The sequence below is a fragment of the Octopus sinensis genome, linkage group LG2 (assembly GCF_006345805.1).
Source record: "Octopus sinensis linkage group LG2, ASM634580v1, whole genome shotgun sequence".
In the NCBI taxonomy this organism is placed as follows: domain Eukaryota; kingdom Metazoa; phylum Mollusca; class Cephalopoda; order Octopoda; family Octopodidae; genus Octopus; species Octopus sinensis.
Genome location: NC_042998.1, coordinates 105,075,549 through 105,091,147, shown reverse-complemented (window position 1 = coordinate 105,091,147; position 15,599 = coordinate 105,075,549).

Genomic DNA, 15,599 nt, shown 5'->3' with positions numbered 1-15,599 from the left:
TGCTGGAATTGATGATACTGAGTAACCTCTTTCACCTAAAACTTGTTGGCAATGTTCCTAAATTAGAAATAATTATTTATCTAAAAAGAATATTTCAATTAATATTTTAATATAGATAGGAACTCTTTAATATTTGTAATATTAAATAGATTGCTTTGGGCAGCAAGCTGGTAGAATCATTAGCAGACTGGAAAAAAATGTGAAGTGGCATTATGTTTGTCTTTGCATTCTGAGCTCAAATTCTGACAATGTCGACTTTGCCTTTCATCCTTTTGGAGTCAGTAAAGTAAATACCAGTCAAGCACTGGGGTCAATGTAATCAATTTTCCCCCCTCCCCCGAAATTGCTGGCGTTGTGTCAAAATTTGAATCCAATATTAAATAATCTGGTAATTAAAGGACTAAATAAACCCATGTATATGCACATGCACACAACTGCACACACAAACACATACACTATGCAAAATGGTGTTGAATTCTTGATAAGTTCTTCACCAAGTTTTGTCGCCATTTTTTCGAAAGGAATCTGAACTTTAGAATTATGATATCCTTTACATTTACAGCTTAAGGTGCATTGAGTGGGAGTATTACATGCTTACACACTAGGGTTTTTTCAAAAAAATCTGATGAGTGATTTTGATATTAATTATGAAATCATTTCTGCTAAATTGTATGATGGACAATTGCATATTTTGGTCAACTTCATAATTTTTCAAACCACAAAACAGCTTACTTACATAAAATTGATTAAAGAACTGCATTAGCTAATAATGCAAATTTCAGCTAATTGAATAAGATCTTCCTTCTTTAGCTTAAAATAAGCATGTATTTGATATGAATAAGGTGATTCAGGAAGCTTTTATTTTCATAAGATAAAATTGCAGTAGTCAGTTTAAAACTGATGCCATAGGTATCTTAAACTTAGCATTCTCTTAAAACTATTCATATCTAAGATACTTTATAAAAATTAACTCCATTACTTGACTAACTCATTGTTTTATCCATACAGAAAAATGAAAGGCAAAATTGCTCTCAATGATATTTGAAGTCAGACTATAAAACAGCAATATTCAAATTATTTTCAGCATTTAAAAGAATTAAAGGTTAGTAAAGCTCAGAGTTTTGTGTATTTTTATCTTATGTTTTAGTGTGTAATAAAATCCTTTATTAAATAAAATCATGTAGATAAAATTTGTAGAAGCTAACTTTGTAAGAACAGATGCTATATTGTTTTTATGTGTTGCATTAGTCTGCAAACGTGTTGCAAATGTCTGCAAATGATTTGATTTAAGCTTTCTTAATTTTCATGACACTGGTTATTATTGAATAATCCAAAGTCATTACTGGGATGTATGAATCTTGCTAAATTGTGCAATTCAAGAATACCAAAGAGATTTGGAAAGATTAAAAGGAAATTGGACTGAAAAGTTCCTGTTGTACACACCTCTTTCCCAACCTCTACACTGATTCTTACCCCTCTAATTCTATACAAAATAATTCAAACAGTCTCTTGTTTTCAAATCTACAACCTACTGGAAATTTGCATTCTAGATATTGGCATACAGAAGTTCAGGTACCTCATCCATATCAATTTACTTGTTCATGAACTCCTACAAAATTATAGGTTAATATCAGTCTTTATATTATTCTGGATCACCATCATGACTATCATAAAAAATATTAGGTAAATCTATGAGATCTATCATCTTTAAATCTTAATAATTTGGTAAAATCATAAATAGAAATTATTGTAAGATTTGTGAAATATACACATATGTGGAGTGTTAGAAAAAGAAAATTTACATGCTGCATAAGGTGTGCATAGAGAAAACAAGTTCAAAATTTACTGAAACATATATATATAGTGAATATACCTTCTAGTAGGTAAAAGGTTTGAAAAATATTTTAATAACTATATCGATGGAAACCATCTATACTCTGCCAACATAAGCTGGACAAACATGATGGATCAATCAAGAATATTGGTATGTAAATTGTACAAACCTCCTAGAGAGACACAATATTATGACAGTTGGCTGAATCAATCATCATATAAGAGTACAAACATAAATATTAATTGTAAATCAAACTTTTGGTCGAACAAGTGAAATCTTAATTGATTAAAAAATCCTTTTGCTCTCTTCATTAAGTATGTCAACTCCCAATTAAATATACATTCTTCATTCAAAAGGAAATTCTCCTCAATCATCCTCTTTATTTGTCTAATCAGTGAACTTTTTCTTATCTTAAAATCTTCCTTCTCTCATTTCACTTTGGATCTGATAAGTTCAGGTTAGACTATATTTAGTTGGCATGGTCTAATAAGACTGAAACATATACAAAGCTGTTGTCCTTAAATTTCTTCAAAAGTATTATCATGAAAGCTAATGATTTGTTTTTCACAACAGGTGCAGTCTTAATTAAAAAAAAAAAATCTTACGGCTCACTTCTAAAATATTTTAGAGCCCACTTAACTACTGCTTTCAAAATGGAGGAAAAATAGAACTATAATGATTTCCCCCATTATTGGTGATGTTACATCAAGTGAGAGAGATTATGTTCCTTTTGATAATTTACTTTGGAATAGATTATAACAACTCCTTTTTTATATTTCTTTATATATCCTTGCAAATAATAACTCATAAAGCAGGCTTCTATTGAAAGCAATCACAATCAATGATCTCTCATATTAAAAGAAGCAGATGCAAAAAAACTATAACTCATGAGGAGTAATTGGGTTTGTCTGGGCAATTCTAGGCTGCAGGCAATTTTACATTTAGAATATCTCAAAATTATTTCAAAAACTGAGTTTGCACTTTTTTGTTCCACTAAAAATGTAGTTGTATTTAAAATATTCAAAGAAGTATTAAAAAGTAACTTTAACTGAGATATCTTTTTTCTGGTAAATTTCATTATTTTCATTTAGAGTATGAAATAGTTTTGCTTTCCTCTTTTTGTTTTATTTCTGTTTTATGGTTTTTCCAGAATTGATAAACAAAGAGTAAAATTCAACATGAAATTTATCTGCAAGATATAACTTGTACTGTATTAGCATTTCTATGTGTGTGTGTGAGTGTTGAGGACGAACGAAAAAAACACTAATATATTTTGAAATGTTGTCATAACACAGTTCACTAAACTGAAAATTAATTTGGCTTCTATATAGCAAAAACATAGTAAAATGTGTCAACTTCACATCATTCATGGTAAAAGTGCACTTCTTAAATGATCTATTGTCTATAAGTTTTAATGTTTACAACACAACTAACTGCTGTGTTGTACAATCATTATCTTCTTTATCTAAGTGTATTTCTTTTTATTTGTATCTTTTAAATGTTTCAATCATTAGACTGTGACCATGCTGGGGCACAGCCTTGAGGAATTATAGCCGAATGAATCATCTCCAGGACTTATTTTTCAAAGCTTGGTACTTATTTTATCTGTCTTTTTTGCTGAACCACTAGGTTACAGGGACATAAACACACTGACATTAGTTGTCAAGTGGTGGTAGGGGACCTTCACAGACACACATACATACATACGACAGGCTTCTTTCAGTTTCCATCAACCAAATCCACTCACAAGGCTTTAATCAGCTGAAGGCTATAGTAGAAGACACTTGCTCAAGGTGCCACATCATGGGACTGAATTTGGAACAATGTGGTTGGGAAGTAAACTTCTTAATACACAGCCATACCTATCAGAAATTTGCTTGTATCTGTTGCATGTATGGCTTGTTCAGAATATTTGCATATGTAAGGCAGTGAGCTGGCAGAAACATTAGCATGCTGGGCGAACTGCTTAGCAGTAGTTGGTCTGTTTTTATATTCTGAATTCAAATTCCACCATGGTCGACTTTGCCTTTCATCCATTAGGAGTTGATAAATTAAGCACCAGTTGCATACTAAGGTGGATCTAATCAACTAGCCCCCTCCCCAAAACTTTCGAGCCTTGTGCCTAGAGTAGAAAAGAATATTTACTTATGTATCCATCTAACTCTGAATTTTTTCTTTACCCAGGGCATAAAAACCCTGGTTATAAAATGGTATTTAAAGTTTATGATAACGATTTTGTTCAATAACTAGATATCTATTTTCTAAACAGTTACATAGATACTAGTTAAACTATTATATTGTTTACTTCACTTCATATGGTATCAAAAAGTTCCCAGACTTGTTATGTTTAATAAAAACAACTTATTTACCTAAGTTTTAACATTATCTCCTTTGAAACAGTCACCTTATGCAACAACACACAAATCCCAGCATTCTTACCACTTTTGGAATCTGGCCTGGAAGTTATTCTGCGATTCAGGTCTGGATCTTAATAGTGGTGTTAAAATGGTAACCTTTGAGCTGCATTTTCAACTTGGGGAAGAAATGGAAGTCTGCAGGTGCTAAATCTAGTGAATAGGAAGGTGCAGAAGTGATACCATGTTGTTTTTGGCCAGAAACTCACGAGTGAGATGAGCTGAGTGACAGGGTGCATTGTCATCAGGAAGAATCCAGTAGTTCTCGCTCCACAAATCCAGTCATTTTTCTGAATGTCCTCCCTTTAATACTTCAAAGCATCACAGTAGAACTCTTGATTGATGGTCTGGCCCCGGGGGATGAATTCTCTATGCACAATACCACATTTCTGAGAGGGACACTTGTCAGAGGTCTTCCAGATCACTAATTGTCTTCTGCTTTTGCCACTTGCCACTTGAAACATTGCATACAACCCATTACCTTTTTGTTGTAAGCTTGCTGAAACATGCTCAATGTCTCTGTAGCAGACTTCTCAAGTTTAATGCAAAATTTCATTTTGGCTCTTTGTTCCTGTCCTTGACAAAATCACAGACTACAGCATACAAGTGATCACAAAAACACAAATTTCACAACCTGTGAATGTTGCTTAGCACACTCCCACATGAAGGTTGTTGCTAGCTCTCACTGTGCATGCAGCTATGAGTTGCCATTTACTGGTATGCTACAGAATCGGTCTGAGAACTTTTTGATAATACCTCGTACTGGAAATAGTTGCCTAACTTGAGAATGAAGGGAGAAGTGTTTCCAAGGTTACTATGATCTTCATTTTTCTATTTTGGTCTTAACAAACTTGAAAGCTTCAAGTAAAGTAATGCAGCTCTACTAAAAATTACAGCTCATTGAAACATAAAGGAGGAGCCTGTTTGTGGCTCTTCAACCTGCAAGAATATAGCAGTCACATCTTCAAATTATACTATGTTCAAAATGAAAGGATTTACTATACAACAGAGACTTCATCAGGAAAGAAGCTTTGGGATAATCCCGGCAAAAATGATTTTTGATCATGGGTCTGCTTGATCAGAGCTGATCAGGGGATGGGCATGATGACAACAGCAACAACCATGGCATACCTTCATTAATTCATTCAAAATACAGTTTAAAATTACAATAGAAACAGATCTTTATGGGTTCTATATTTTCAAACAATATTTGACAATGCCATCTTAGATATATGTTTCATATGTTTTACCTTCACATTTCCTGCAAAATATCCTGACTTCAAGTTAATCTTGTATAATTGTCTGCTTAAGACTAATTCATATTCTGTAATCAAAGCCATTTCCTTCAAAGTTGGATTTTGTTTTTGTGATAGTCTTCTAAATATTGCATATATATTATGCTAAAAAGTGTTTCTATATTCTCCATAGAAAAGTACATTTTTTTAATATTTCATCAAATTAAGAACTTCCAAGTTAGTTACATAAATTTTTCTTTGAGACCTAGAATTTCTTTCTGAGTAATGCACTGACACAACCTGAAGCAAGCATTATTGTTTTTCACATTCTATTGATTATCAGTATAAAAACATTTAACTGATGCAAGTCATTGACAGTATTATACTGATAACTACATCATTTCAGAAAATACATGAACAAAACCTTAAAAAAAATAATAAAATCAACATTTTACAAAGCAAAATACCATTACTTTCATTTACAATAATGTCTAGTAGGAGGCAATACACACATCACTTACCACATTCTGCAAAACAACATGCTTAATTTGCTCAACAAATTCAACACATATTTTTAGCTACTCTAATTTTCTGGACGCATAACCTATTTTCACGTGTAATGTATTTCTATGTGCAATCATGGATATTTGAAGAGAAAATATTGAAGAATTCATGAAAATAGCAGGCAGTACATTGTCAATCGATACTTTCACTTGTTTTGGCTTCTTTGCACTTACTAAACTTTAATCTAGTTTTTCTGGTAGTGTTTGATTCCATTACAACGTAATTTATTCCACTGCCTTGTTGAATATTTTTCATGATTTGCATGCTGTCAGTGGATGAACTTTCTGATTGAACAGCGTCTTTAAGTAGTCAGTCGCCCATGCATATCATTATTTTCCTCAGTAGAATCAAAACTAACTTCGTCTTCTGCACTTAGAGGCATACTAAACAGAAATTAAGAACTCTGTAGCAGCCCTTCATCTCAGTTTCAACCAGATCATAGAACAGAAAAACTGAATGAAAATGTTTGGAGTACAACTGATGCATGATCATGTTCAAGTGCAAACTAGGAAAACTTTGGTTACAATACATACTTTAAACATCTCAGTTTATCTAAAGTAAATTATAATTAGTGCATTTATAATCAGTAAATTATAATCTCACTTCTTCAATATACACCTATATTTTGGGGCATCTTATTTTGTGCTTGTTTATTTCCAACCTTTCATGAAAAACATATCTGGCCATGGCAAAATATTATCTTGCTTGGAAACAAGTGAAGGTTGGCAACAAGGAGGGCATCAAGCCATAGAAAGTTTGCCTCAACAAATTCTGTCCAACGTATGCAAGCATGAAAATGTGAACATCATATTGAGGATAATGATGTTTATATAGACACACATTGAGACAATCAGAAAGAAGTATTAGGATAATGTATAGCATCAACATATTTATTTATTCTTTTTTTTCTTTTTCTTTATTATTTGTTTCAGTCATTTGACTGTGGCCATGCTGGAGCACTGCCTTTAGTCAAACAAATCGACCCCAGGACTTATTCTTTGTAAGCCTAGTACTTATTCTATTGTTCTCTTTTGCCGAACCGCTAACTTATGGGGATGTAAACACACCAACATCGGTTGCCAAGTGATGGTGGGGGAACAAACACAGACACACAAACATATATATATATATATATATATATATATATATATTTATATATACAATGGGCTTCTTTCAGTTTCTGCCTACGAAATCCACTCACAAGGCTTTGGTCAGCCCAAGGCTCTAGTAGAAGACAGTTGCCCAAGGTGCCATGCAGTGGGACTGAACCCAGAACCATGTATTTGGTAAGCAAGCTACTTACCCGACAGCTACTCCTGTGCCTATCAAAAAAGACTCAAAAGTTCTTTCTGATCTAGAGGCTCATTAGGCTAGTTTCTAGGATTCTGTGGTATATATATATCTCCCCTACATTGGACATGATGCTAGTCTGTCCCAAGGTTACTCATTTACAGCTGAGTGAACTGGAGCAATGTGAAATGAAGTGTATCACTCAAGAACACAACACGTTGCCCAGTCCAGGAATCAAAATCACAATCTTATAATCATGAATGTGGCACCCTAACTACTAGGTCATGCACATCCACATGTATATATGCATCTAGATATCTATAATATGCATAAGAAGCTGCTGCCCATCATGGAAACTTCAGAGTCTACTTATACATGTGTGCAAGAATGTTTGTATAGCAGCAAGTGGTGCAAGCATAGTAAGGTAGACATTAAAATGATGATGATGATGATGATGAGGAGGAGGAGGAGGAGGAGGGGGAAGATGACGACGTTGATGATGATCCACACACACACACACATACACAAGCACATGAAGGACACAGAGGAAATAGATTTTAATCAAATGCCCAGAAGGATTTTTAGAGGTAGCAGATAATTTCTGCAATGTAATTGCCCCAATTAGCAGCAGCAGAGGTTGTTCTGAAAGCATAGTTACAAGAATATGAGCCAGCTGGAGAAAGTTCAAAGACTTATTACTGCTACCAGTAACAAAAGTGAATGGCAGGTTATATGATGTGGGTTGTGAATATAGAAAATGTTGAGGACATCTGAAGACTTGAAAGAAATGAAGCAAGCAAGCTTTGCTGGATGTGCAATGTCAGTGAGAACATATGACAAAGTGCAAATACATTGAGTGTCAGATGTAGTGTGCTAGAAAGAAAATTTTGCTGGTATAGTTATGGATGAGAACAGCTTCATTAAGATGAGCTGATTACAGAATGTGGATAGAACTTGTGAAAGAGAGAGACCCAAGAAAAAAAGAGATGATGTAGTGACCTTAAATTTCCATATTCTTCATCTCCGTATTTTTCCACATACATTGAAAAATAGATAGTGTAAATATCAATAAGTATAAGGGGGGGGGGGGGAATTCCGAGGTTTCCACCCGAACCCATTTTTCGGACCACAAAAAGGGTTTTGTAGCATATTAGGAGGCCAGGGTGGTTGACTCCTTTTTTTCTTAGTGAAAATCGCACAAATGTTAATCTAAAAATTTAATATAAAACCTGTTTTCTAATTCATTGCTGTTTATGAAATTCTCTGTACGTAATTTTGTTTCCTTGGTGGTCAAGGCAAATGATGATTGACAAAGCAACAGAGGCCTAATGCTGACTTTGGATACAATGACCTGATCTACAATAATGTGCTGATTGAAATCGAGGATGCCCTGCTCTAAATGGGTGGTGCAGTGTTGAACACATTCAGTTTGCCATCCTCATTGTGACAGGACATTAACACACTTCCACCAAAGTTACTTCTGGAGTTGTCGTATGATGCTGATGGCCTTGCGGAGTACCTGAGAGTAAATGAACCAAAATTACTCCCTGATCAGAGGCTGGTGTACGAAACTGTCGTCAGTGCCGTTGAAAAACAAGCAGGCGGCATTTTTTTCCTCGGTGCTGCTAGAGGTACCAGCAAATCCTTTGTAACTCAACTAATACTTGCTAAGATTCGGCACAAGAAAGTGAAAGAACCAGCCTGGCCACCAAAAACGTAGCTGTCAGTGCTATCAACGACCAGCTTATAAGCCGAAATCCAGGTGAGGAGCACATCTACAAATCGATTGACTGGACCTCTCACCCCAAAGATATTGTCAATTACCCTATCGAGTTTCTCAACTCATTGGAGCCAGCAGGGCTTCCACCTCACATTCTTAGGCTAAGGGTTGGATGCCCAATTATGTTAATCAGAAACTTGCTTCCACCAAAACAGTGCAACGGGACACGCTTAGTAATCAAGTCCCTGGTGCCCCATTTGATTGAGGCCACCATTGTTACAGGGTGCAGGAGGGGTGAAAATGTTTTCATTTCAAGGATGCAGTTTTAACCCTCAGGGTCAGACATGTCGTTTAACTTCCGTAGATTGCAGTTCCTAGTGAGACCATGCTTTGCCATGTCCATCAACAAATCCCAAGGCCAAACACTAGCAGTAGCAGGCATCCATTTGGAGTTTTCCATTCAATCAGGATAAAAAATTGATAAACCAATTCCTTATAAGAATTCTCACTAAAATTAGCTACACCCCATTTTCAACCATAACTTTATTACCAATTTTGACATATTTTGCTCAAACTTGATGCCAGCATTACTTAGGACTCATGGGATCTTTGAATGCTTTAAGTTCTCAAAAAAAAAACACAAAAAAAAACAGTTGATAAGTGAAAATAATTGATAAACCGATTCCTTATGGGATTTCCCAATCAAATTGCCTGCAACCCATTTTCAGCCAAACGTTTACTAATTTCAACAGATTTCACTCAAATTTAATGTTGGTGTCACTTATTTTGGTTTGAAATAAAGCACTTGATCACTTAATAATCTTAACCTAATACCCGGGCAGCGCCGGGCTATACTGCTAGTTTATGTAATATAATGTTTCTATAGCAATGCTGTCTAAATAAGAAGAAGAATAGTGTACATTGTAATTTTGGGAGACCTTAAAGACTAGTTTCAGTAAGACAGGAAGTTATCTCCAATCTGGGAATCTGGTCAAGTGTGTATATTCATTGCAGGAATGAAATACCTTCAGCATTTCCTCTGGCTCTTTACTTCCCGAGTTCAAATTCCATTATGGTCAACTTTGTCTTTCATCCTTTCTGAGTTGATAAAATATGTATCTGTTGAGTACTGCTATTGGCTATCCCCCTCCTCTAAAATTTCAGGCCTTGCACCTATAATAGGCAAGATTCTTATCACTTGACTCATCAATTGTGACCTGCAGTTAGACAACAGCACATGACTGCAGGAAATAATTTTGCTGAATTCTACAAAGTCTGTATTATATTCTTAATTTTATTCATTTACTGATATCCCGACTTAAATATTCTATGTTCTTACTCTAGTGGGATTTTCAAAACCAAAATAAGACTTTGCTACTGAACTATCTACATTCCATTGCAGATGCCTGTCACAAACACACACATATATATATAAACATACATATATGTACATATATACATACATACATGCATGCATACATACATACACACATATATATATATATATATATACACACATATATGTGTGTGTATGTATATAGGAAAACATAATATATGCATATATATATACACACACACACACACACACACACACACACACAATATATATATATATATATACTGCATTATACATATATGTGTATATACACACATATATATACACACATGCACACAAACTCACACGTATACATGCACATTACAGCCACCTGTCAACTTATTGCTGTGAAGCAGAAATATCACCTCTTGTAACATCAATGATGTCTGAAACATAAACAAACCATAAAAAAAACACAAGACAATATTTTATAAAATTAAATTAAAATATCTCGACTCAGCAAGAAATAAGAAAGTTTCAATAAATATATTTCATCTGAATCTAAAGAAATATTGGAAATAACAAGAATTTTTAGTTTCTTAAATTTGTATCATATTTTAAAATGTATTTTTGTCCTTTTTCCAAAATTATATGCTGCAGGACTCATTGCAAACATATATAGGGAAAAAGTGTATCAGATTCTACAAATAAAGGAAAAACAAACTAATGTTCTTAATATAGATATTTATACATCTTATTTAGTTGTTTGGTTAATAATTTTGATATTAGTTTGTCTATTTCTAAAAGAGTTTTAAATGTGTGATTACTATACTTAGTTCCCTACTGAAAAGAAGAAAGTTAAAAAATAAAACAAAATAAAACAAAATGAAATAATCTGCTACTTTTACATTATTTTATTTATTGTATTGTTCTGTTTACCAAGATTTTCTTATCCTAGACTAAGCAATGTATGAAAAGAAGGAAGTTATATATGAAAGAAAAATAAAAAACAAAGACAATTACAGTATTACAGTATCATATTCAGAAGAGTATGCAAGTTTTGAAGATGATTTTTATTGGAAAACAACAAAACAAGGTTTTCAGTGATGGTATAGAAGGGTTCATGGATATAAGTTTCAGGCTGAAACAGTTCAATTAACATGAGAAAAGAAAAAAGGAAGCACCACCAGAGTTGAGATAACATAAGATAAGGAGATGCATGGAAGCATGGTAATGTGTGAAACAGAATTTATTTTGAACAATCATTATATATGCACACACATAAAAATGAACTCCATGATGCTAACAAACTTTGTCTGGAAAATGAGTGACCAGAACATCACTTAAAGTATTAATTGGAAATTTATCACAAGATGAAAGTCATGTATAAATGTATGAGTGTATGTATGTAAGTAAGGGCGGAGGAACTCTTGAGTGTCAACGGCCATCCAATAAATGTCTTAAGGCTGTATCATGCGCGGGGACATAGAAATAATCGGACTTAATACCCGATCGCGTGGTTAAACCATTGGGAGTGAAGGACTCCTAGCCTTTGTTAGGGCATCCTTCTAGGAGAAGGTAACTCAGGTAACTGGGATAACTCCGACATAAAACCTGTGGCTCAGTGGTTACTGATGATGTTGACTTGTTCTTCTTTTTGGATTATGGCTGCTGTTGCTTAGTGAGTGGGATTGACTCGGTGCACAGCCTTTCCTCACTTTAAAAAAATCTTCTTGCACAGGCATTGCACAATAACAACATTGATTAAGCTTCGTGCAATGGCCATACTTGATAACAAGGGGGCAGCCACCATGTATGTATATATGTATATGCATAGTGTGTGGTGTGTGTGTGTGTGCATGTGTTCACGTGCGCACATGCACACATGCACACACACACACTAGACTGGGCATTAACTTTATGCTTTAGAGTGTGCTTCTTTTTTGAATATATGATACATGATAAATATATATATATATATATATATATAGATAGATAGATAGATAGATAGATAGATAGATAGATAGATAGATAGATAGATAGATAGATAGATAGATAGATAGATAGATAGAAAAATATAGATATAGATATGATATAAAGAAAATGGAGAGAGTGAACACAGAAAATATTAATTTATTTATTTAATAGTCAATTTCATGTTGCCTACACATGTTTCCATTTCTCACCTTCATTCATATTTTACGATTAAAATTGCATTATGAATCTAAAAAGTAAAAATCAAAATATTATCGACAAAGGATAATTCTAATAATAAGAACTATATACATAAAACAAGATACAAACAAAAATTAAAATACTATGGACCTAACATAAATTTTAATAATAACTCTACACAAAATGGACTTCACAATAAGATTAAAATACAGGAAAATAAACATAAGGATAAAAGGATTACAGATGGAATTTCATATAAAATAGATAAGAATAATATAAAAATATAAACACCAAGAAACAAATAGAAAGCATAAATAACCCAAACACACATATAACAAGGATAGAAACAATGAGGAACTAATAAGATCTAAAGGCAATAGAATAGAATGAAGGCCAAAAACAGAACACTATGATAATGAAAGTTGTGACTACTTCAATAAAAGCCTAAATAGGAAAGGAAATAACAAAAAGGGTAGAAGTTGGGAACCTAAATGGTAATATTCATAACAATTCTGTAAAACATTACACTCCATGTGTAAATGTAATTAACCCCCAGAAAAATTACTCTAAAAAGAATTACTATGAAAATAATATAGTATAGTTCATAATACCATATCCAAAACAAATTAGAACCAATATAAAGAAATTATTTTATAAAGCTGTCTCTAAAATTTTTTCAAAGGAAAACAAATATCACAAAATAATAAACTCACACAAATTAAGGGCAGGTTTCTGCATCTCAAAAATATTGAACAAATTATATCTGCACAAAATACTAAGAAATTAAATGATTTCTACAAATGGCGGTGCCCCAGCATGGCCACAGCTCATGAGCTGAAACTAGAATCAATCAATCAATAGAAGTAAAGAAAATACAAATGATTTACTTATTGGCCAAAATGATGAGGAACATAACAATAGTATGAAATACACAAGTAAAGGAAGGGAGGTAACCTTTAAGGACTCCCCACTAAGACCAAAAAATATAAACTTGCAGTCAACAAAAAGAAGAATAAATAAACGTAATAATAACAAAAATGATAATAAAAACATTAATGAAAATTATTTAAATATATGTACTTATAGTAGCAACAAAGGAACATAAAATAAGTTACAATATAAATATTAAGGTAGATAAGAAAAGGAAACAAGAAGATAAGTCCTTAGTTAAAACTCATAGCACAGGAAATAAGCATTACGAAAATTACCCTGAAATGGGAGAAATAGGCACAGCGAAAATAGCCCTGGAAACGGGAAAATAGGAAACTGTGAAAGATCCAGATAATAAAACCTGTGATTGTGCCAATAAAAATTCAAATAAATGTCCATTAAGAAATTTTGTAGAGAACAGAGTATATAGGTATAAAGTATATAGGTATAAAGTAATGACTGAGGGGTAGGATTACTACTATATAGGCTCCATAGAAAATTATATAAAAAGCAGGATAGCCACCCATGAAAGCATTTTTAGAGATAAGAGAAAAGAAGCTAGCACTGGTTTAAATGGATTAATTTAGGCAATTAAGGACAAAAATAAGGACTATTTGCTGAAGTGGGAAGTAATTAGCCGGACAAAATCTTATAACATTGGAAGAAAAAGGTAACTTTTGTGTAGAGGAAATTTTCCAGATCATTACATCCAAGCACAAATTAATCAACAATAAGAGAGAAAGAGGGTTTTGCTGTCCACACAGGATTAAATATACATTTAATGAATTCAAATAAATAATTAGACATTATTAGAATGGATATACGTCTAGTAAATACAAATAAATATAATTAAATAGACATATTTATGAATAAATCAATATCTAGAACTAATGATTATATAATATTAATCAAATAGAAAGATACACATTGAAACCCTTACTAACAGATGATGTGAGTGGCTGTGTGGTAAGTAGCATCGGCGCATGAGTGGCTGTGTGTTAAGTAGTTTGCTTACCAACCACATGGTTCCGGGTTCAGTCCCACTGCGTGGCACCTTGGGCAAGTGTCTTCTATAGCCTCAGGCCGACCAAAGCCTTGTGAGTGGATTTGGTAGATGGAAACTGAAAGAAGCCCGTCATATATATATGTATATATATATGTGTGTGTTTGTGTGTGTGTGTGTGTTTGTGTCACCCCAACATCGCTTGACATGCGATGCTGGTGTGTTTACCTCCCCGTAATTTAGTGCTTCAGCAAAAGAGACCGATAGAATAAGTACTAGGCTTACAAAGAATAAGTCCTGGGGTCGATTTACTCGACTAAAAGGTCATGCTCCAGTATAGGTGCAGTCAAATGACTGAAACAAGAAAAAGAATAAAAGAACTATATTAGATAGATGAAGGATAAAGAGTTTGTTATATTCACAAGGAAAAGAAATATATTTATATATATATATTTAATAAATTTTAAATTATATTTAAATAAATATTCTGTGAATAATAAAATTAAAATAAACATAGGAACAAATCTTAAAGTGAAATGCATTCACACCTTTCAGAATAATCTAACTCATGCATGTAACCCATTGAAATATATAAAAATCTATTTAACTAAATATATATATAATAACCAAAACTATCAACAAATAAGACTAATACATCTAAATAAAAAAAATTGTAATAAAAATCAAATAAGTAGAAGTTAAATAAATGTATTGATTTTGATACTTACTAATATATATATTTTTATTTTTTATTCTTTTGACAAGTAAGTAGGCATAAGAGTGGCAGCTAGCCTCTGAAAAACTGATCTAAATTCCATTAAGAATGAATAGCAATATGACATAGTTTATTAGGACTGCAACTAGAAATTGTCCACTGTGGTCGTATTTATTTTTAGAATGGAATCCAAAGACAAACATGTTCATACACACACACACACACACCACACACACACACACATGCTGCTATTCAGTATGTAAGGAACCTTCCATTCTTCAAGATGTAAATGAATATATGTCAATTTTGCTCTGAAGAGATGTTTAGTTTTTAAATTCATAATGCAATTTTGATTGCAAAATATGAAGGAAGATGAGAAATTGAAACGTGCATAGGTAACATGA